Below are 5,202 nucleotides of genomic sequence, written 5' to 3'. Positions count from 1 at the left end.
GTTTGATGTGTGCATATTTTCTAATAGTGGGGCTCTAACTCATGACCTTCTTTTCTTACCCTCCCTCCTTTCCTTCCTTCCTTCCTTCCTTCCTTCCTTCCTTCCTTCCTTCCTTTCTCCCTCCCTCCCTTCCTCCCTCCTTTCCTCTGTCTGTCTGTCTGTCTGTCTCTTTCTCCTTTTCTTTTTCTTAAAGTTGGTGCTCTAACCACTTGAGAAAAAATCTTTTTCCTTTTTTTTTTGCTGGCTATTTTGAGATAAGTGCCCCATGGATTTTTCTGGCCTGGCTGGCTAAAACTAAGATCTTCAGATCTTCATCTTTTGACTAACTAAAATTACATGTTTGAGCTACCAGCACCCTTCTTGAGATTATGTTATTTTGAAAACACAAATCAATCACTTAGATTTATTGGAAGTACCTCCTGCTGCTTTATTTATGAGTTGATACACATTGCTTTTGACAAGATTTGTTCTTGTTTTTGCATCAGACTCTTGAGATTAATTATCCTTCAAAAAGTTCTACTGAGTTTAAGTGAGTTTCTTGGCCAGTAAGCAACAGATTCCAGGTCTGTTTATGAAAGGGAACCTTGGATTTATAGTGGTGGAGTGACTAAAATAAGGCTGACTGGCTCTGTAGCTTATGAGTTTGAGTAGCCGGAGATTCAACAAAGTATGTAATGGAAAGTTAGTAGTGATGAAGTCTGACATTGACCATGATGTTGATTTATACTAAGCTACTGCATTATTCCACTCATTAATGTAGTCAGATACAAAAGTAGAACAGTGAAGAATCCATCTTCTTCAGCCTCATTCTTCCATAATTCCAAATTAGTATGGACAATGGCTTTGTTGAAGAGCAACTCTGGTTTCTCCTTTCCAGAGAAAAATGCTAGACTCTAGTTCCCAGTTTTCACTGCATTAAATATTGCCAGACATTTAATGTAATCTTAATCACTATTTGATCAGGAATACTCAATTTGAACTTCATACGAATTGGAAAAATTAAAATTTGAGTGTTTATCTTAAAGTATGGTAGTAATAATCCTAATAAACATTTCAGGAGCTGGTAGTTCATTCCTATAGTTCTAGCTAGGCATGGGGCTGTAACCTAAGGATCCAGGTTTGATGCTGGCCAGGGAAGGAAAGTCTATGAAACTCTTCTCTCCAATTAATCAGCAAAAAGCCAGCACTGGAGGTATTGCTCAATGATAGAGCACCAGTCATGTGCAAAAAAGCATAGTGAGAGTTCAAGACCTTGAGTTCAAGTCCCAGTACTGGCCCCAAAATAAAAATGATAATAGAATCTCTTCTTCGTTTTACTTGTCCACTTAGATATCAGAAGTATCTACAGTATAACATTATGGCATGTAAATAGAAAAAAATTGCTGGAAGCATAATTTTTGATGATATTGAAGAATCAAGTGCATGTCAACTGTAAAATCTCTTTTCAAAATTCTTAAGAAATCTTTTGAAAATCATCCAAAATGAAAAGTGTTGCAAGTTCTTTCAACTGGCCAGCACAGTAGATTTTTTTTTCTTTTAAAAGTATAAAACCAGACATCTTATTTACCACATGCTTTACTTTGATAAGTCTGTATTTAAATTTATTTTTAGACTTAATGAACTGTAGAAGGAGATTTAGTATGATTTAAGTAAAAATATTACTGTATGTAGCTGAGCTGAGCTAAATATATAATGAAGCAAGTTCACTTTTCTGATCCAATTACCTCTTCACTGTATATCAGGGAAAAATGAAGATAATATACTAAATTACCAGGAATAGATGAAACTGAAGCCCACAGAAAATGTTCATAGATGATGTTTAGGCTAAACCTATTAGATAAGGATAAATAAGCATTCAAGAAATCGAAGTTATAATGCAAATTGCTTTTTGTAAAAAAATGAAAGCTCTCTCAGATAACTGAAAATAAACCTTTGTATGTATAATTCAAAAGAGAATCCATAGGTGTTTATAGCATTGATTGAAAAGCAATTTTAAAGGAAAAATTTGAAGAGAGTCTTGAAAATAAGTTGACAATTGGATTGAAAGTTTGAGTAAGATAGTAAATGTATTTTTTTTTCTTTTATTCAAACAGTAGACAGGGGAAGGAAAATGGCGGAATCATTTGATAATGTAATAGAAAGAGATTGTGTCAATTTTTAAGTTGAAGTAACCTATTTTTAAGATGAGGAAACCCCTGGAAAATGATTAACATGGTCTCATGATTAGAAGCAATGATAAGATTGTGGTTCCATGTATTCTTGACCATTTGAGGATCTGAGGATATGAGAAGACATTCGGCAAGTTTTCCCTTGTCTCACACCTTAAGTTGGAAACAGAATCCTAACTACATCTGATAATGCTACGGGATTTACATAATAATTAGTTTAAGCCTGATACAATTCTACACATTTTCTAGCTATGATCTCATCCCATGTGCACACTAATTGTGAGGTAATAAGCCTCTGATTTGACTCCACAGATCTTTCCATCTAGTATTCATATTCCTAGGCAGTGTCATACAACACTTGAGCAAGACTGGCACAGGTTATGGTGTGTCACTTCTGATATTGGGTTATAAAAGACTGAAAATTCTGTCCTTAAATACTGATACCTCTTCCCAAGAGCCCTGTGAATGTGTTTAGTAGGAGATCCTCAGGCCACAGTAAGCCTTCAGATGATTTCAGTCTCATACACTAGCTTGACTGAACTTCAGGTGTTATCTTGAGTTGGAACTCTTACTTAAGGCCTGGATCTGAGACCAGATACTAGCCTACAATAAAAGAAAAAAAATAGCATATGCAAAAGGAAATCAATGTATAGTTTTGATCACACTTGAGGAAAGAGAAATTCTCCATCTGTTTCCACTTTCTTAGTATGCATTGTTATAGAAGAGATGAAACAGAAGCAGGAAGTATGGCTATGTAGACTCAGCTGTGGGCTCCCATTACCAGAACTGGGAGACAGTCTTTTGCCTGGTTCCTAGAGCAAAGACTCTTGGGGTGGCCCATTTTCATGGTCACCATGGTATTTTCTGAAGGAATCCTAATTCCTAGGGCCCTTGATACAGAAATACACACTCAAGGTGCTTGGAGGCCTGCTTTGCCTTCAGATCATTCTTCCCAGATGTATGGACACCAAGCACTTTTTCTACATTTCATAACATAGATTTTTGCTGTTTTTAAAGCCAGCAATTCAGAATTTGCCTCAATAATGAAAGGGACTTTACTACTGCATAATAATCTCAAAGTAGGAAGTTGCCTTAGTAGAATAGAAATAAAACATGGCAGAAGAGAGCTGTGATATGCCACTAGACAAAAAGAAATAGTTATGGAAAGGTGAAGAAGAAGGCAGAACTCACTGAGAATGTTGCCAAGGATGAACCCTCACCTGACGCATGAATGCCTCCTTTCCGTTAAACTGGTAGCTGAAAAGTACTTCCTCAGTTACAGGATACTTTAGGCTCAATCATCAAAAATGTAATGATGTGAAGAATGTGTTTCATAACTGTGTGGGCTAAGAAACTCAGAGAAAATATCAGCTTTCCTTGGATGCATACAATCTGTTTATATAACTTTGATGATGTCAAGCTTGATAACTGGGTTGAACAACAGATACTCAATAACTTAAGATACTGAAAAACATAGTGTGTTTTACATGACTTAGCTCTTAAAACAAAAATTAATGCCTTGAAATAATAATTCACAGTAAATATTTTTAGGATTAATGCAAACAAATAACATCATTTGAATAGATTTATAAAAATACATTGGAGAATTTTCATCATGGATATTAACATGGAAAAGAAATTGATAGTATGCTTTTGTATTTTATATAAGTAGGAAAACAGAATTTAGCAATATTTATAACAGTCATGATATAGTCTTTCCAAGCCATGATGTTGACCTGGAAAGATAATGACAGATCTAGAAAGAAAATGGTAAGTGGTTGTGCTAATTATCTATTACTATATTCTAAAAACAATACTCAAAACTTAGTGGCTAAAAATTAGACATTTATTATTTTATATTTCATGAAGCTCAGGAATGAAAAAGTATTTGTTTGGTAGGATTTGGCTCAGAGAATCTCATCAGAAGACGTTAAAGTGCTAGATGGAATCCTAGTTGTCTGAATGCTTGCCCAAGGGCCTGAAAGATCCTTCTTTTTTTTATTAAACTTTTTTCTTTATTGTCAAAGTGTGGCACAGAGAGGTTACAGATTCATATGGAAGGCAGTGAGTACATTTCTTGTTCAACTTGTTACCTGCTCCCTCATTTTCCCTCATCCCTCCACCCCCTCAGCCTCTACCCTCCAAGAGTTGTACAGTTGATTTACATTAAATGGTTTTGTAATGATTGCTTTTGAAATGGATGTCTTTTTGTCCTTTGTCTCTCAATTTTGATATTCACTTTCCCTTCCCTAGTTCTAATACCTGTATTAATAGTACCCAGGGTATTCGGATGAGATATAGTGGTAGCAGCGGTACAACTACAGGAAGGGAATACAAGAGAAACAAAACTAAACAAAACAATCAAATGAATAGACAAGAAAAAAAAGTACGGTTTCACATGGCATGTTATTAATAATTACAACAGTGGTATAACTCTTATTTCAGTAACATGGAGTTCATTTCACTTGGCATCATTTTATGTGATCATATTGGTGTAGCTATCAAGGTATTTTGATCTTCTACCATGACTAGCCTAATCATGTAGTAGCTATTCCTTATGAGGGACACCATAGGGTTTATGTTTCTTTGGGTCTGGATCTTTCAGACTTTACGGAGAATGAAAGATCCTTTTGTAAGATGGCTCAGTCACAAGGCTGTTGGCTTGGAGGTCTTAGTTGCTTACTGGCTGTTGGCAGGAAGCCACAAAGCCTTTGCACAGGGCTGGTCTGAATGTCACAGGCTTTCCACAGAGCAAGAAATCAAGGGCCAGAGGAGAGACTGTGAAGCTGTTCAACCTCTCTTCTCATAAGGTACACACTGTTGCTTCTGTATTTTCTTGTTCCTTACCTGGGTCCTATAGAAAATTAGGCTTCACCTTTTGAAGTGAAATCTAAGAATACCAAAAAACTTGTAAATCAATGTTAAGCCATTATTTTAGTGGTGAAAGACTATCTAAACACATTCAGCTATTTTGAAAACTTTTTTCTGCCAGGAGTAGCAGAGCGATGAGCAGTTAACTGACATAAGATGTTGA

The 5,202-nt window shown here is 35.7% G+C and overlaps 1 protein-coding gene across 4 annotated transcripts in view; it reads left to right on the top strand.

The window, feature by feature from the left end:
- Positions 1–5,202, top strand: part of Naaladl2 (N-acetylated alpha-linked acidic dipeptidase like 2) — a 1,189,792-nt gene that overhangs the window by 347,936 nt on the left and 836,654 nt on the right. The window lies entirely within an intron of this gene.

This window comes from Perognathus longimembris, chromosome 5, assembly GCF_023159225.1.
Source record: "Perognathus longimembris pacificus isolate PPM17 chromosome 5, ASM2315922v1, whole genome shotgun sequence".
NCBI lineage: Eukaryota > Metazoa > Chordata > Mammalia > Rodentia > Heteromyidae > Perognathus > Perognathus longimembris.
The sequence above is the reverse complement of the archived record's forward strand: the minus strand, read 5'-3'. Positions and strand labels throughout refer to the sequence as shown.